The sequence below is a fragment of the Protopterus annectens genome, chromosome 9.part0 (assembly GCF_019279795.1).
Source record: "Protopterus annectens isolate FY-2018-M chromosome 9.part0, PAN1.0, whole genome shotgun sequence".
Taxonomy (NCBI): domain Eukaryota; kingdom Metazoa; phylum Chordata; order Ceratodontiformes; family Protopteridae; genus Protopterus; species Protopterus annectens.
In genome coordinates, this window is record NC_056743.1 from 70,088,239 (window position 1) to 70,107,946 (window position 19,708).

Here is a 19,708-nt window from a genome sequence, read left to right on the forward strand (position 1 = left end):
TTTTTAATAAGCATTAAATACAAAAATGCATTTTTATATACTTTAGCACTAATATTATAAATGAGATTTAATTCTTGACAATTTTAATAAATAATATATGACACCGTGTATTACTCTATGAATCTATACCAAACGATATATATAATTATAATTTTTTGTGAATATAATTTTAATTTTATGATTTTTTATTTTTTATTTTTTATTTTTATTTTATTTTATTATTTATGAAATTGTTAAAACTTTTTTTATGTCTTCACAAAAGTTGTCTTTACTTTAATTGCTTTTTGATGTACAAATTCATATGTCAAGGTTCATACCATTAGGAAAGTGAGTTTTGTAATTCAGAATAAATCCATTTCCAATAATCTATTGTGAAATCCTACATCACCCTCTACATTAATTGGCCTTCCTAACACACAATATATAAATCCTTCTGATGTCCCCTTATGGAAGTCCAAAAGATGTTTGGCCACAGGACTCTCCAGTCCAAATGTTCCATGATTCTCAATTTTACTTTTCTAGTAGTTTGACCAATATACCAATAATATTCTAAGGCTTTATAACTCACATTGTTAATCTTTGTACCATCTAAATTCATCCATATGTCCCTACCTTTTCTGTTCTTGTGTTTTCTCCCAAACTGTGCCTAGTGTTCAAAATCTCTTTTAAATTGGGATATCTAAAGATTCCCACTCTATCATAATTTAGAACTGAAAATAACTTCTCTTGCTTGATGGATTCTAATTCACTACTTCCAAACTTGAGATCTTAAATGCTTATTTCTATCTGTTTTCCTGTCAGAACAATCCAAACATTCAGGGGTTGTCAGGCCCAATTCCTTCTCAACCTTTATTCTGGCTGATTTAATAATGGCCACAGGATAACCTCTCAGACTTAATTTACTTTCTATTTTATCAAATTCATTTCCCACCTTAGTCAGCTCAGAAATGTTTGAGTATCACAATCAGCATAGAACCTTGGTTCAAATTTAAACAAAGTGTTGGGATAGTTAAATGTTGTGTACATAAATCATCACAAAATTTGCACTTCCTACATGCATAGTTAGCATTATTGCGAAATGTAAAATGTGGAGTCTCATCTACAATTCTAATGGTGGAATCATCAAAATATTTCGTGTTTGAACATTGTTACTGGGTGGGGAAATAACTACAGCTTCAAACTGTACATTATTAACAATAGAGTTAAATTATGTAGAAGATTTGTGGATGATGTTTTTATGTTTTTATCACACATAGCCAAGTACACCAGATTACTAGTATCACAATCAGCATAGAACCTTGGTTCAAATTTAAACAAAGTGTTGGGATAATTAAATGTTGTGTACATAAATCATCACAAAATTTGCACTTCCTACATGCATAAGTACCTAATCTTTTGCTCTCTATAGAATGCTTGTTCTTTTTATCCTTACATAAAAGCTGTTTCAAGTTAGCATTATTGCGAAATGTAAAATGTGGAGTCTCATCTACAATTCTAATGGTGGAATCATCGGTAAGCAAAAGTGGCCAATATTTGTAAACAATATCTTTTATCACTTTGTTGTTACTGTATAGTCCATGGTTAAGGAAAAATATTTCGTGTTTGAACATTGTTACTGGGTGGGGAAATAACTACAGCTTCAAACTGTACATTATTAACATGTGTTGTTATATCCCTTTCCACTCTCTGTATCATGTTCTTCTTATAACCTCTATCCAAAAACATATTTTTCATTTTGTGCATCTCCGAATTAAGGGTCTCCCTTCCTTCACATGGATGCATACTAACATAGCTCAAAAGCCCATTCCGCCAACATGATGGCGATATTATTAGATGTCATGTGATAAGTACTTTCTTTCTCTCGCTACCAGCCCACATTGTGACCCACCCGTTATTCCAGTGATCATCAAGGACTCCCCAACATAAAAGATAGTTTGTACATTCCTGGAGCTTATTTTGAGCAATAACTTGTTTCTATTTTGTGAAAAGATTTTTCTGCAGAAATGAGGTGTCGCCATGGGCACCCCTTGTGCTAAAATTCCTATGTGAATTTAGTTATGCACTTTTGGAGTTAAGCCATCTATGTAATAGTTCATATATTAATAGAGTTAAATTATGTAGAAGATTTGTGGATGATGTTTTTATGTTTTGGGATGGGGATCATAACTCTTTGCTCCAATTCGTACAGCAGTTAGAATTAACCACTGATTTTTTTGAAATTTACTGTTACTAGCTCCTATGATCTTATTGGTTTTCTTGATGTATCTGTTTATAAGAATCAGGATGGGAATGTTCTTACCACATTATTTAGAAAATCATGTTGGTGGAATGGGCTTTTGAGCCATGATAGTATGCATCCCCGTCACATTTTTCCAAATATTATTAAAAGCCAATATATGAGAGTTCAAATGATATGTGAAGGGAGTGAGACCCTTAATTCGAAGATACACCAAATGAAAAATATGTTTTTGGATAGAGGTTATAAGAAGAAGATGATAGAGAGGTACTTATGCATGTAGGAAGTGCAAATTTTGTGATGATTTATGTACACAACAAATATTCAACTGTCCCAACACCTTGTTTAAATTTGAACCGAGGTTCTATGCTGATTGTGATACTAGTAATCTGGTGTACTTGGCTACGTGTGATACATGCCCATGTTATTATGTGGGCAAAACTACTCAGAGGCTAAAGGAACGTATAAGTAAACATCTATATCATCATCTTCTTTTGGCTGTTCCCATTAGGGGTAGCCACAGTGGATCATCTGTTTCCATTTCTTCCTGTCCTCTGCATCTTGGTCTGTCACACCAACCACCTGCATGTCCTCTCTCATCACATCCATAAACCTTATCTTAGACCTTCCTCTTTTCCTCTTACCTGGCAGCTCTATCCTTAGCATCCTTTTCCCAATATACCCAGCATCCCTCCTCAGCACATGTCCAAACCAATGCAATCTTGCCTCTCTTGCTTTGTCTCCAAACTGTCCAACCTGAGCTGACGCTCTAATATACTGATTCCTAATCCTGTCTATCCTAGTCACACCCAGTGCAAATCTTCACATCTTTAACTCTGCCACATCCAGCTCTGACTCCTGCCTTTCCGTCAATGCCACCGTCTCCAACCCATATAACATAGCTGGTCTCACTACCCTCTTGTAGACCTTCCCTTTCACTCTTACTGGTACTCGTCTGTCACAAATCATTCCTGACACTCTTCTCCACCCATTCCACCCTGCCTGTACTGTTCTTCACCTCTCTTCCACACTCACCATTACTCTGAACTGTTGATCCCAAGTACTTAAACTCATCCACCTTTACCAACTCAACTCCCTGCATCCTCACCATTCCTCTACCCTCCCTCACATTTACACACATATATTCTGTTTTAGCCCTGCTGACCTTCATTCCTCTCCAGGGTCTCCTCAACTTGGTCCCAACTCTCACTACATATCACAATGTCATCTGCAAACATCATAGTCCATGGGTCCTCCTGTCTGATCTCATCTGTCAACCTGCCCATCACCACTGCAAATAAGAAAGGGCTCAGAGCTGATCCTTGATATAATCCCACCTCCACCTTAAATGTATCTGTCACTCCCACCGCAGTCCTCACCAATGTCACACTACCCTTGTACATATCCTGTACCACTCTTACATACTTCTCTGCCACTCCCGACTTCCTCATACAATACCACAATTCCTCTCTAGGCACCCTGTCATATGCTTTCTCTAAGTCCACAAAGACATAATGCAACTCCTTCTGACCTTCTCTGTATTTCTCCAACAACACTCTCAGAGCAAATATTGCATCTGTAGTGCTCTTTCCTGGCATGAAACCATACTGCTGATCACTAATCATCACCTCCCTTCTTAACCTAGCTTCCACTACTCTTTCCCATAACTTCAAGCTGTGACTGATCAATTTTATCCCTCTGTAGTTACTGCAGCTCTGCACATCACCCTTATTCTTAAAGACAGGGGCGGCTCGTGCTATAGTACTGCAGGACTGCAGCCCCCCTCCCCCCGTCCTGCAGGCTTCCACCTGTACAATTAACTTGAAAAATAATATTTAAAAAAATTAAATTCACGGACTTCAAGCATGCGTGCATGGTTCCTGAGAACTCCATGCACGCATGCGTACTCATTCCAGACTGTTCTGTTAGGCAGTCCAGATAGGAAAGGCAGGAAACTCCACCCTGCCAGCCCAGAGGTCTGTGCGGTGATGTCCACACAGACCGAAAGGTCACTGGACTGCATCGCCAGCAGGAAAGGGGCTCCAGCCTATTACTCTTGTGGGACTAGCCATCTCTTGAGGGAGACCGTTGTGCAGGCAGCCATTTTGTGGAAGGAGACCCATGCGCAGGCCAAGGGATTCATGGATCAGCAGCCATTTTGTGGACTTAGCTGCAGAGGATCAGCAACTGTTTTGCTGCAGAGGACAGGTAGTGGATTTTGTGTGTGTGTGTGTATTAGCAACCGTTTTAGGACAGGTAGTGGAATTTTTGTGTGCGTATCGGCAACCGTTTTGCTGCAGAGGTTGTGTGTGTGTGTGTGTGTGTGTGTGTGTGTGTGTGTGTGTGTGTGTGTGTGTGTGTCCGTCCGTATATGTGTGGTGTGTTTGTCTTTCTGTCTGCATAATTGACTGAGCATATACAGAAAAAGAATAATGTAAGTACAACCTGAAAATTCTCAGTTCGACTGTCAGGCGATCAGCGGAAACATCATTTCAGTGCTTTTAGTGTGTCAACTGTCAGAGCTCATTTCAATACTCATTTCTCTTTTATTTTATCCATAAAATTTATATTTATGAAAAAGAGGTAAGGAGTACATCACCATTAAATAAACTCTAGAATTTAAGATGAATCAAGTTGTTCAACTCTCACCCTTAATTTCTGAAAAATAAAACTAAGAAAAATACTAAGCTGCTTTACTTTGTTGTATTGGGTTGCATGTGAAAATCATGTAACATTCTCTACAGGTCAAAGCAACTTGCCCTTTTGTTTTGGCCCCCTTTGTGTGCACTCTAGCTAATCATCAGCTACTCTGAATCTGCTCAAATTGCCCCATTTTGCCTTTAGTGTCCCTAGTACAAATATCACGGGCTGGCACTGCACCCATGGTGGGATGGGAAGGGAAGTGGTTCAGAGAAACCTAGCTGGCAGCTTTACATATGCTGCCCTGCACATTGGGTAATTTTTTCACTGCCTTATCTGTGCAGAACTATTGATATCATTTGCATCACCATATATAACATCATTTAGTTCCAGCCTTGGCAAACCACCACTTAATTACAACACTATCTCCATTACTAGAGACAGGTCTTATTGCAGGTAGAAACTCCTTTGCACCTCCCAGTGTGGAAAAAGCCACTCCTTCCTAGTGAGCTAGCCTACTCCCCCCAAGTACCTAAGCCAGTGGATGAACCCAAATGCTATCCTACTCCCCCCAAGTACCTAAACCAGTGGATGAACCCAAATGCTATCCTACTCCCCCCAAGTACCTAAGCCAGTGGATGAACCCAAATGCTAACTACTCCCCCCAAGTACCTAAGCCAGTGGATGAACCCAAATGCTATCCTACTCACCCCAAGTACCTAAGGCAGTAGATGAACTCAGAAAATTATCTGGCTCATGTCCAGATTCCATTCCTGTGTCCCAAGGAGCCAGGCACTCAAGAACTCCTTGAAAAAGAGGGAAAACACTACAGATTATTGTTTTGTGTACAAAGGAAACTCCTGATAAAATAGTCATTGACAAAGTCTTATACTTTTCATTTTAATACTATTAGAACTGTGAACAAAACTAGCTGGCAGTAATGTCATGCAATACCATCTCCAAATGGCAAAAGACCAGCTTCATCATTTCTGTTCATGATAGCCATTGTACATCACAGGAAAATGGACAGGTCACCAGTAAATACTGTCCACATTTTTGCAGGCTGTCCAAACTTTTGTCTGATATTTTTGGTCTGTTCCTCATAAAATTTATGGTTTTCTGGCAATTAACTGAGGATTAAAGTCAACAAATAATGACAGGCATTTGAGTTTCAGACTTCATAGCATTCAAGAAAATGCATGCTGAAACAAAGCCTGTTATTCTAGCAACTTTCTAAGTGTGTAAGAACAATATTTAAAATCTGCCCCTATTTTTGGACTTTTGCTCCCTTTCATTTTAGGCTTTGTTTAGATTTTTGTGCTGAGAGGTTAAGACGTATGATCTACTCCATTTCTAAGAACTAAGTCTCATGATTACTAGGTTCCTGGCTCTCTCTCATTGCACCATTTGTTATTAAAACATTGTCTGTTGTACGCTTTAATTTCCTGTTGTTCTTTAGAAGCATAACTGCAAGACTCTTCTTGCCATCTCGATGTTCACAAGAATTGCAGAGTTAAAACAGGTTAAACATATGTACATATTTGGGTGTCTGTATCTGTCTGTATGAGAGTGTGTACATGTGATTGTGTGCATCCATTGACTGTGCTTGTTTGCATGTGTGCGTGTGAGCTTATGCACGTGTGTGTTTGTGTGTGTGTGTGTTGGTGTGTGTGTGTGTGTGCGCGCTTATGTGTTGCAGAATATTAAAGGCAGCAGAGGAATCAGTTTTAAAAAACTGGGTTGTTTATTACAAAAAAAGTTAAAAATATGCATTTGTATTCCTGCTGGGTTACCGTCTGTTTTAGCAAGTATATCCCTCTCTCCCTCTCTCTCTGTCTCTCTCTGTCTCTCAATATCTCCCTCTCTCGCTCTCTCTCTCTCTATCTCTCTCTCTCTCTATCTGTCTCTCTCTCTCTCTCTCTAATTTCAGTTCCCCCTGTTGTCTTACTTCCAGAGCTGCTGTTCCAGACATCACATCCCACCTACCCCTTCACAAAAAACAACCAAACTCCTCAAGGGCTTTCCTTATCCATCCTTTTATACAGCTTTAATTGTGTGATTAAGAGACTCAACCTGTAGAAACATATTCAGCTAAAGTAAATGAACATTTATACCACATTCATTATAAAAGTTCTGCATATACTATCTACATACTTTTGGTCACTTCTGCTTCTCGATATGGTGAGATCCATCATGCCTTATTGTGTGTGTGTGTGTGTGTGTGTGTGTGTGTGTGTGTGTGTGTGTGTGTGTGTGTGTGTATAAGATGCCCCAGGTGCTACATGGTGGTGGGTAGTGAATAAGGGTTGAACCCTGTACTTTGCGCCGAGGTGGCAGGAGCCTGAATTCCCTACCCACCACCATTTGTAAGGACATTGCATATTTTTCCCTCATACTTGTTCTATTCCTCATAAAATCTGTGGTTTCTGTATTTGCGTCCATGCAAAGCTGGTAGTGCATTGGTGCAGTGGTAGCATTGTTGCCTGACAGCTACAGATTCTCTGGTTTGATTCTTGGCTGGGGTGCCTTACCTTTTCTGTGAAGTCTGTATGCCCTCCCTGTGTTTGTTTCCTCTAGTGTCCTCCCATTTTACAAAGACATGTCTATCTGGAGTGTTTCTCCCTGGGTCTCTGCTAAAAATTAGCTTTTGTTCCAAGTCAGACTTTCCTGGTTAATAAATGTTAAAAATGACATGCATTGTGTATGTTTCATGTGCAAGGGGCCTGTGACTTCATATTCTTCAGAAAGTGCATGGTAACACAAAAGCTTTTATTCTAGCAATTTTCTAAGTGTATAAGATGGATATTTGAAATTTGTCCATATTTTTGGGATTGTATTCCCCCATTATTGGCTTCATCCAGATTTTTTGTGCTAAGGTTGAGAGCTATGGTAAGAACTGAATATGTTTGGGGGCAATATTCCCCCATTACTGGCTTTGTCCGGGTGTTTTTTGCTAAGAGATTGAGAGCTATGGTGAGAACTGAATTCACTGAATGTTTGGGGGCTGTATTCACCCATTATTGGCTTTGTTCAGGTGTTTTGTGCTAACAGGTTGACAGCTGTGCTATGGTGAGAACTGAATTCACTAAATGGTAGCCATTTAAGTTTCTGTCTTCCTCTTTCACAAAACACCTGATTTGGCATAGTGGTATGTTGCTCTGACTGTTTTGCACTGGGTTGTGGGTTTAAGGCTTGGCAGTGAAATGTATGGTGGCAACACAGCATTTTATTCTAGCAACTGTCCAACATTATACAAGCAATGTTTAAAATGTGTCCCTGGTTTTTGGGCTTTTGTCCCCCCTACAATAAACTTTGGCTTTTTCCAGATTTCTTTGTGCTGCAAAGTTCAGAGATACAGCTGAATGAGTAGATTTTAAAAGAAGCTGAGAGCTGCAGGGGAGCAAAAGTTTAGTGCTGCTTATGTGAAGTCTGTTTGCCTTGTTAATAGCACGACAGGTAGTATACTTGCTTTTGATGCAGAAGGCTGTGAATTCTACTCCCACAGTAGATAGATGCTAATACTTTACTTTGCAAAGGGGGTGGATGCTGCACTCCTTTTTGGCGAAGATACCTAGTAACTATGAACCTGTTATTGTTTGCCATCCATTCCCTATTGCGATATTCCTAGCTTATCATTTTTTTAGTGTAAGATAAGCAATTTATTCCTCAAGGGTAACGGGCACTTTATTTGTAGATAAAACAATGAAATACAGAGTTGTTTGCTAGCAGCAGCCTCTTCATTAGTTACAGATCTCTTTAATGTGTAATTATTTAGATGACTTTTACTTCAGAGATTGTGCATATGTACTGATACTTGTGGACTGTAAAAGTTTGAGTAGACTTTTATGATGGAAATTTTCTGAATTGGGCAGTTTTGTCATAGGTTCATAGGTTCATAGGTTTATACTAGGCTATCTGCCCTAAGGCATTTATAAGCCTAGCCCAAATTTTTGTGGCTTACGCCACCCCTTATATGAAAAAATACTGTGCCCATTAGTTTATTGTGCCTCTGTCCAGCAGTGACACAGAGATGATTCCCAGGGTAAACCTACGATCTCCCATCCACAGGTCAAGATTTCTCTTGAACAGAGCCAGCGAGGTGCTCTGCCTCACATGGACCGGGATTTTATTCCACAGCATAGGGAGTCTCTGAGTGATAAATCTATCCCTCCAGCACGTCCTATTTATATCCATGCTAAGGTTTAAGTCGCTTGCTCTAGTGGTTTTGGTGGATTTGGATTTTTTGAGGTGGAGCATGTCCATTAATTCCGGGTTGGACATGGCCTTGTATGTCAGGCACATGTCACCTCTGAGCAGATGGTATGCGACTGAATAGAGCTGGAGTTTCTTCTATCTGGCAGCATATGACAGATTTTGGAGTCCCTTTATCCTTTAGGTGAAGAACTTTTGGGGTCTCTCCAATTGCTGCAGATGTCGGGTGAGATACATCCCGAATGGGGCATTGTACTTGATCATTGGTCTGATAAGTGAAGAGTACAGGGGAACAATGACCTCACTAGATCTGGATGTGAATCCCTTCATGATCAGGTGGGCAATGTCGAAGGTCTTTCTAACCACTTTAGCAATGTGAGTGTCAAAAGAAAGGCCACTGTCAACCTGGGTCCCCAGGTCCCTGATAACCTCTTCTGTGCTTAGTGGATTACCACCTATATGGTAGCTTGGGGTTACCTTGTTTTTCCCGAAGGGTATGACTATACATTTTTTGGCGTTTAACTTCAGGCCATGGCTCTGGCACCAGCTATCTGTTTCCGTGAGTCCCTTCTGAAGGATATCCATGTCCGATGCACTTTCCACTATGGCGCCCAGTTTGCAGTCGTCTACAAACTTTGTCAGCCAAAGTCCTCCCATGTTGGCCTGTACTTCTGAGAAGTAGATGCCGAACAACAGGGGGCCAAGGACTGAGCCCTGTGGGACACCACTTGTGACCGGCTTGGAGTCTGACATAGCGCCAGCAACTCTAACCCTGTGGGTTCTGTCCTTAAGCCAGTTTGCAACCCATCTTGTGGCATATGGGTTTACATTTAAGCTGGTAAGTTTTTCTACAATACCCGAGTGGGGTATTGTGTCGAAAGCCTTTGCAAGGTCAAGGTAGGCTGTATGGACTGCCTTTCCCTCATCAATGGCCTTGGTGACTGTTTTGAAGAAGTCAGCCAAGTTCAAAAGGCATGATCTTCCCTTGACGAAGCCAAACTGGGTCGGGTCCAATGTCTGCAAGTCCCCTATATCTTTGTTTATGAGCTCCATTATGATCCTCTCCATAGCTTTGCAGACTAGACTTGTTAAGCTTATGGGGCAGTAATTACCAGGGTCCATAGAGGCACCGCCTTTGTGGAGTGGGACCACAGTTGCCGTACGCCACTCCTTGGGCATGTATCCTGTGGTAAGGCTGAGAATAAACAGCTGCCTTATGTGCGGGTTTAATTCCTCATTTAGCTCATGTAGCACACAGCTGGGGACACCATCCAGTCCCATTGATGCTGTGTTTTTAGCTTTAGAGAGAGCAGCTTTCACCTGCACATTTGAGATGTCTGGGAGGCTACACTCCGCTGGGATAGTTATCTCTCCTTTAGGGGGGAGAGGGGGGTGAAGTTTGCACTGAACCTGTCTGCCAGTATGTTGGCAATGTCTGTGGGTTCAGTGATTTTTGTATCATTTTGGACTAATTCTGAGCATATCTGGGAGTTTCCACCCAGGTTCCTAACATAGCTGAAAAAGGCCTTATGATTGTCCTTTGAATCCATGGCAATTTTTCTCTCAAAATTGATTTCCCTCAAAATCTCATTACTGGTGCATGCATTTTGTTTCATTGTTTAATGGAAAAATTTTAAAACAAATTTAAAACACCCTCTAAAACTGTACTGTATTGTACAAGGAATATAATTTAATACAATCAGGAATGTGTATGAAAGAGCATGTGTATGTTTCATGTGCAAGGGGCCTGTGATTTGTGATTTGAAAACAGTCCAAACCCAAAGTTAATCTGCCACTGGCAAAATGTATTTTCTTTGAATGTGGGTTTCAATGCTGTTTCAGTGAATGTAAGTTTTCAAGGGCAAAGTTTTAATGCTAAGACTGTTTTCATTGTGAGACTGCATTGCTTTGTTTAGCAGATATGATATCTATTAGTGTTTGCACTGTAAAATGCAAAATAAAACTTTCAAATGAAGTCCAAATCATCACAGAAGTAAAGCAGTATGCACATTAGTGTTTATGGGTTTTGTTTTTCGGCTTTTCTCAGTTGTGTTTATGGTAAATGGGGTGAAATAGCCAAGTAATGGTTCATTGGAATGGCTGTAGGGGGGGAAGATCCATTCGACCATGATTTTGTGAGGGGGGAAGGGCAGAAAACTCAGACAGCCCCAGATGAACTATACCTCTCAACTGTTCAGATTTTTGCAGAATGAAGAGATTTTTGCTTCTTATTTTTGGTTTGATCCTCATAAAATTTGTGGTTTTCTGTCAAATCATTTAGGAATGAAGTCACTAAATAATGACAGACACTGAGTTTCAGACTTCATAACCTTCAGAAAAATGCATGCTAAAGCAAGACCTGTTATTCTATCAACTGTCTCAGTTTATACAAGAGCAATTTTTAGTACTGTTTATATGTTCCCCCAATATATTTGGCCTTGTCCAGATTTCTTGCATTAACAGGTTGAGAGGTACGTGCAAATAAATTGCTTTATAGAATTAGGCATATCTAAACCTCTCAACTGTACCCGATTTTGGCTCAAAATATTGCTTTTCCCCTAATAATCTCTCCACAAAATGGCAATTTTGGAAGACAACATAGAGGGTTTACAATTAATAAATAACTGTAATAATCAGTTATAGATTGCTTTTATTTCAAAAGTACATGTAGATTCTTTTATTTTGTCAGCTGCTCAAGTTAGCAGTACTAATATTAAAAAGTGTCCCTTCTTTGCAGGTTCCCAGCTGTATTGCGTGGCTATTTTATATTTCTGAATCACATTTTTGTTCCATTTTTCATAAAATAGTGATTTTTTTTGGCAAATTAGTGGCAAATCATTAAAAACTGAAGTTAGAAAATAATGACAGACATTTCAGTTTTAGATTTCATACCCTTCAGAAAATTCATACTAATGCAAGACCTACTATTCTATTATCTTTCTAAGTTTATAAGAGCAATATTTAAAAATTGTCCTTATTTTTGGGCCTTTGTCCCACTTCTATGTATGGCTTTGTCCAGATTTCTTTCTCTGAGGTTGAGAGGTATGACCAATGTGTCAGTGCCATCGCAGTCAGCCAGAGACATTTCAAATTGTGACATACTTGTTGCACCCCACTCCCCTATGTAGTGACTCTGGATGTGTCCAAGCAAGGCAAGGAACAGTATGCAGTGTAAATGTGCAGACTATCCCCCAAACCAAGGTAGACACAAGTACTACAATGGCTTTTCATCTGTCCTTGATTTTGCAAAATGTTCTGGTTTCTGTCATATTTTTATACTGTTGATTTATGCTTATTATTCAGAAAGTGCCTGTTGCTCTGTGTTTAAGTAGCAATGCTTTAACAACCATCTGGTAAGCTTGTCTGAGATTGTAAGATGCAAGTAAGTTTTAATAAGCATACTGTTAACAATTTGCCAACATTGAAAGCCTTTCTGTTATTGCAATGCAGAGAATACTTACATAACCAGATAACATATAAGCCTTGGGTATTGAAATGCGTATGACAGTATTTGTAATAAAGGACAGGATTACATTATTTTAAGAGCTCATTACAGACTTTACCTGCAAACTAAACAGAATGCCAATCTATCATGTGTGGTCCATATCCTGTGCAGTAATCCTTTAAGCAATGCATGTTGAGCTTGTTTCCTATTTGCTTTTCATTTTTTACTTTGATCATGTTTTTCTCATGAACCAAATAGATAGTTGTTGTCAGGCAGCAGGTCTTTTTTGGATAAGAAACATTTTTACAAGTGGTGGTACCACAGAGATTGCTACTTTCAGCATGTTACTTGGTACTTTAATAAAGCTGAATATAAATTATAATTAGAACCACAGTGCAAGGAGAAGTGGTTTGAGTTGAGTGCTGCTTGTTTTTTTATACTTGATTTTAACTGGCATTCCAGTAATGTATTTAAAAAGTAATTTATTTTTTCATGCCTCACAACCTTTTTGTTTCCATCTAGATATTAAGTAAGCTGCCATGTAGCCAATGGATTGAAATATTTTTTTCTTCTACACTTTCCTTTTTTCTTGACTGGACTCTCATAATGATAGTTTGGCACCCAGGGCAGCGTATTTAATTAAAGTTACAGTTTTTGTGGTTTTGATCAGCGCTCCTCCCCTTTCTAGTTGGCCACACCCACTCCTATTGACTCCACCCATTCAGCTGTCTCCTGCAGCCCCCCTTTGATTTGAAGTCACCAGCTGCCACTGCTTAAAGATAGGTACCAAAACACTTTTTCCCCACTCCTCAGGCATCCCCTGACTTTCCAAAATTTCATTAAACAATCTGGTTAAAAATTCCACTGCCATTTCACCTAAGCACCTCCATGCTTCCACTGGTATGTCATCTGGGCCAACAGCCTTTCCATTCTTCATTCTCTTCATAGCTGTCCTTACTTCCTCCTTGCTAATCTGTTTCACTTCCTGATTCACTATCCCCACATCATCCAACCTTCTCTCTCTCTCATTCTCTTCATTCATCAGCCCTTCAAAGTACTCTTTTCCATCTACTCAACACACACTCCTCACTTGTGAGTAGGTTTCCCTCACTATCCTTTATCACCCTTACCTGCTGCACATCTTTCCCAGCTCTGTCCTTCTGTTTAGCCAATCGGTACAGGTCCTTTTCTCCCTCTTTAGTGTCTAGCCTCTCAAACAACTCTCCATATGCCTTATCCTTAGCCTTCGCCACCTCTCTCATTGCCATCCGTCTCATCTCCTTATACTCATGTCTACTTTCTTCATCTCTTTGACAATCCCACTTCTTCTTCACCAGCCTCTTCCTCTGTATACTCTCCTGTACTTCCTCATTCCACCACCAGGTCTCCTTGTCCTCCTTCCTCTGTCCAGATGTCACACCAAGCACCTTTCTAGCAGTCTCCCTTACTAGCTCAGCTGTAGTTACCCAGCTATTCGGAAACTCTTCACTGCCTCCCAGTGCCTGTCTTAACTCTTCCCTGAACTCCACCTCACAATCACCCTTTTTTAACTTCTACCATTTAATCCTTGACACTGCTTTCACACTCCTCCTCCTCTTCTGGATCACCAACGTCATCCTACAGACCACCATTCTATACTGCTTAACTACATCTATATGAAATACGCCAAAAGAATGAATTGAATGCTTTGGCCAAGCATGTAATGATATTTCCTGAACAACGTTTTTGTTTAGGGTTTTACAACCAGTGTACAATAATATCAGAGGGGGTGATACCAATAATTTCCTTGAACAACAAGAACTTCATTGGATACTGAGATTACAAGCACATAAATATCCAGGAATAAATAACAGTGTCTCTATTAAGCCTGTATTGAAGGGACGCAGGCTGATAAAAGTTTGAATTTGTGTTCTGTGTTTTTAATGCTTAATTGATATTTAATTAGCTTTAATTGTTTTGAACTGTTGATTGGTTATACTATTGTATTTAAACTGAAGGTTTTTATTTGATTTTAGAGGATCTGATGAAGCGTATGTGATACGTGAAAGCGGTTGTCCTATTTTATGGTTTATGTCAGTATTAAAAGAGACTTTTTATTGCCGTGGCTGTCCTACTGGTATTTTGTTAATACAGCAAATTTATGAAAAACATTATATAGATCAAGGAACCTTGGACCATTTGGAAAAAGAAGTGAGTAAGGAAGTGTGAAAACATAAAGAACAAAATCTAGAGACTTTTGAAAGTTGTAAAAATTAAATATGTACATAGGAAAGAAAGAGAAATCTGATATGGTGCAATAATTACACAAAGGAGAAAGCCAAAGTAATCAACACATAAAAGGCAGCCACAAAGATTTTCAGGGAAATACAGGCAAACGCATCCAGATGTAGAAGGTGAAGTTATAGAATACCTGTGAAATTAGTAATTTAGTGTGGAAAGTCTAACACAGGTTATATCACAGCATACTAGAACAAAGAGTCCCCAGAGTAAGGAGAAATAGGAGGAGCAGGAGACATTTGAAGAAGAAATATGGGCATGAGAAAGCAAGAGAGTTAATATGGTGCAATGTTTATGCAAAGGAGTAAGCAAAACAAATCAATACAAAAAGAGCAGCACCAAAGATATTTGAGGAGAAATACAGGTAAAGGCATCCAGACATGGAAATTTCACAGTACAAAAAATAAAAAAACAAAGAGGAAAGAAGAAAAGAGGGTTAGTAATGGAGAAGTTAAAGAAAAAGAAATTGAGGTTATGAATTACCTGTGAATTGAAGGATTTAGTGTAGAAAATACAACTCTGATAACATCATAGCAGGATAAAACAACAGATCTCCAAATTAAGGAAAAACCAGTGGAGCAGGAGACACCTGATCAGTTGCCATATGAAGATACTTTGGAATCTTCCATAGGAAACCAGTACAAACATTCAGTTGGAGTTGCACAACAAGGGAAGGAACAGGAAACTGTGGCAACCCTGATGCAGTCAATGTTCTGGAGTGATAGGCCACTGACTTTCCATATGAAAGATCAATGAATGACACAGGATGAAACTGAAAAGATTGTGATATGGAAAGATGCTCTGGAACTTTCTACATAATGCCCACAGGAAATGGGAGAACAAACAATTTGCTCTCAGTTTAGAAGAAAATTATTTAAGACAAGAGTCGCTTGATTTAACAGAGATGAAAAGATGTATTCAGATCAATGAAAGAACTAGACTACAGAAAGTCAATAAAACCCAAAAAGTTAGAAGTTTGATAAAACAAATGAACACAGTAATTAGGACTGTCCATAGAGTTTCATGTGGTATAACAGAATAGGATATATTACTGTGCATCTAAATTAACACCAGATAAGGTTTTACCACAAAAACACAGCGTAGTAAGGGAAAGGAAGAGGAGAAATTGAATGTCATCATGAAAGTATCGAATAGAGAAAATTATAAAGCAGCTAAGACAAGCAGCATCACTATTAGAAGAGTATAGAAGAGGGAATAGATCAACAAAAATACTCAGAAAGACAGACATCATAAAAGAAATGCGCAATATCAGAACTGATCAGGATCTGTTGTACACTATTGGAAATAATAAGCTAAAACTATGAGCACAGGCAGAAAAACTTAGAAGATATGCAGATTAATATAAAGGAAAAGTACAAAATAAGCAATTTATTGATGACGCAAAAAAGTTTTGTAAAAAATTGGGAATCAATGCAACATAGCAGCTCCAAAGATATTTGAAAAGAAATACAGGCAACGGTACCTGTATATCAAACATTTCACAAGTCAAAAAATAAGAAAACAAAGTGGAAATGCAGTAAAGAGCTTAGTAAGGTAGAAGATGAACAAATAATCAGGATTTAGTGTAGAAACTACAGCACGGGCAAGTTGCAGCATGACAAAAGAATGAGTCCCCAGATTAAGGAGAAGCAAGTGAACTGGGAGACATCTGAGGACGAAGTATGTACATGGGAAAGAAAAAGAGATTTAATATAGTGCAATATTTATTCAAATGAGAAAGCAAAACTAATCAGTATAAAAAGCAGACACCAAAGATCTTTGAAGAGAAATAAAGGCAAAGGCACCCAGACCAGGAAAATTTCACAATACAAAAATATAAGAAAACAAAGGGGGAAGTAGAAGAAAGGAGGATTAGTACAAAGAGGTTAAACAAATAAAAGCTGTGATTTATCTATAAAGTGAGGGATTTAGTGAAGAAAATCCAACACAGATAATGTCTCCTTCTGATGGAACCATGAGTTCCCAGATTAAGGAGAAACGAGGTGAGTGGGAGGCATCTGAAGACTCACCACATGGCAATGCTATCTAGCCATCCTAAAAACTCTGGACCAATAACATGCCTTCTGACAGTTTACGAACTATATACTGGAACTGATGCAGACAGAGTTTATAGTCATTTAGAAAAAAAAATCAGTTATGGCAATAGACCAAAAAGATAAGAAAAGAAAGTCATATGGAACAATAAATTATTGTTGTGAAATGAAACCATAATAAGGGGAGTAATCTAACTATGGCATGGACAGATTACAAAATAAAAGCTTTTGACAGCCTCCCACATTCATGGATAAAGGTATAAAATACACCCTACATTGATCAGTTACATTTTAGTGACCATGAAACAGTGGCAAACCACTTTGTAATTAAGCAACGGCAGGCATATTTTATCCCAGGGATAAAAATTCAAAGTGGGAATATTCCAGGATGATTCTCTGTCACCACTGCTGTTTTGTCTTGCCTTTAGACCATTAAGCTGTTTACTTAACAGATTAGGCCATGGTTACAATTTGGCTCCCGGAAAACAACCTTGTTTAAAAACTTCTCAGCTATTTGTGCAATGTGAAAACGCAATGTTAAAAACATGAAAGCTGCACCATCAAGAAGATATCAGTCTGGGACAGTAATATCATATAAAGGAACTTAAGTAGGAGGGAGTTTATAAATATTAGGGAACTGATGAAGTATTGACAATAAAACATGAACAAAGGCAAATAATAGTCAGTAAGGAATATTTCAGAAGACTAAAACTAAAAGTAAAAACTGCTTTAATATCTAAAAATAAAGTCCAGGCTATAAACCAATTTGCTCTTCCTGTTCTAACCTACATTTTTGGGGTGATTGACTGGCCCCAAAAGGTACTGGATCAGATAAACAAGAAGACAAGAAAAATGCTTCATGCTTATCAAATGATATATAAAAATCAGTGTATTCCAAGATTATATATTCCTTGTTCTGAAGGAGGTATGGGCCTCCTCAAAACTGATTACATGTATAGATTTGCAGTTGTGGGACTGCAAACAAGTTTACTAACCTCACCAGATCCAAATATAGTGAACATTTTAAAACATGAGGAGAAGAAGCAGGAATGGAAATCAGATCAGAAGTAGACAAAAATAAGACAACTGACTGTGCCAAAAACAAATGAAAGAATATAAGGAGAAGGATGAGGTAAGAAGGAAAAAAATGTAGAAAATACATAAATATTGTGGTAAGTAAAGAGGTCTCCTGGAACAACCTCATGTCGATCAGTAATTGGCACAGGAATGATTAGGGAGAGGTAAATTGAAGCCCACAGATGAAAGGTTAATATTGGTAGCCCAGGCTAGAGGACTATGTACACATTGGTTTGCATAGACTATTGAACATTATTTCATTTATTATTTTTTATTTTACATTTGTTAACCGGGGGTGTCTGACTGAGCCGAAAAGGCCCTTTTTCAGCAGAGGCCCAGGGAGAAAAGCTCCACAAAGAAAAATTGCAGACACATTTAGTTATTTAGACATGATCAGTATACACACAAATTACAAGAGACATGTTTTTACAGTGGTATGCAGTACATCAACAGTTACAGTGCAGAGAACAAACAAAAAATATTAATTTAAAAATAAAGGTAATTAATAGATTTGTGGTGTACAGCTGAAATTTGGAACACTGGTAGAATACATACATAGTACACAGGTACAGTACATACATTATAGATTAGCCAGTGTTTGTGAGTAAGATTGAAAATTATTATCAAGTACTCTAGATTTAGTATGTATACGTTATCCGCTTTCACTAGCCTGGGGAGCAATCATGGCACTGCCAACTCTGCTTCAGATGTTTCCTGATGAGGTCTTTAAAGGAGGCTTTGGATGATGTGTTTTGAATGCTAGTAGGGACAGAGTTCCATTTTTTAGCCACTGAACTACTATATAGTGCATCTCCAAAGCTATTGTAGCTGTTGTTGACTTCTAGTAGTAGTTTGCTTGATGATCTAAGAGGCCTTTTGGCTGAGTGATGTTGTACTAGGTTTTTGAGGGCAGGACACTTATTGGGGAGGTAATAGATAGAATGACAGAGGCAGAGCTAATTGTAGGTTAGAAGGTTGGCCACTTCAAGCCAGTGGAGCTATCTCAAAGCAGTACAGTGATGAGTTCTATATGAGCAATTTGCAGCAAAGTGGGCAATTCTGTTATAGCAGGCTTCCATTTTGCTTAGTTCAGTTTTGCTGAGATTAGTCAGAATGGGAGATGCATAGAGTAGGGTGGATAGAAGTTGGGAGCGAGCAATGGCTGATCTTGTTTTGTTTGTAAGAAATGGTTTGATACGGTAGAGTGATCCCAGTTTGGCATGTACTTTTTTAATAGTTAAGTTGAGATGACTATCAAATTTTAGGTGGAAGTCTATGGTTATTCCCAATAGCTTAGCCTGTGCCACTGGAGTGATTGGAGTAGCATTTGTGGAGTAGATAGTGAATTGACTGTTAGTGTGTTTGTTTGAACTGGTTATAATCATAAGCTGAGTTTTCTTTGGACTGAGGATAAGTTGGGCTTTGGTAAGGTAGTTTTCAACATCAGAGAATGCTAGTTGAGTTGTTTGCAGGAGGGTGGGAATGTTTTGTGCAGCACAGATTAAAGTAGTGTCATCTGCATACTGAATGATAGATGCATGCTGTGTGGAGGTATGGAGGTCATTTGTGAAGACTGTGAATAGTAGTGGTCCTAAGATAGAACCATGTGGGACTCCTATAGTTATGGGCAGATGAGTAGAGAGAGAATTTTCCCATTTCACAACTTGGTACCTGTCAGTTAAGTAGCTTTGGAACCAGGTAACTTTGGAATTTGATAGGTGATATTGGTTTAGTTTGTTTAGCAGGATTTGGTGTGAGACCATGTCA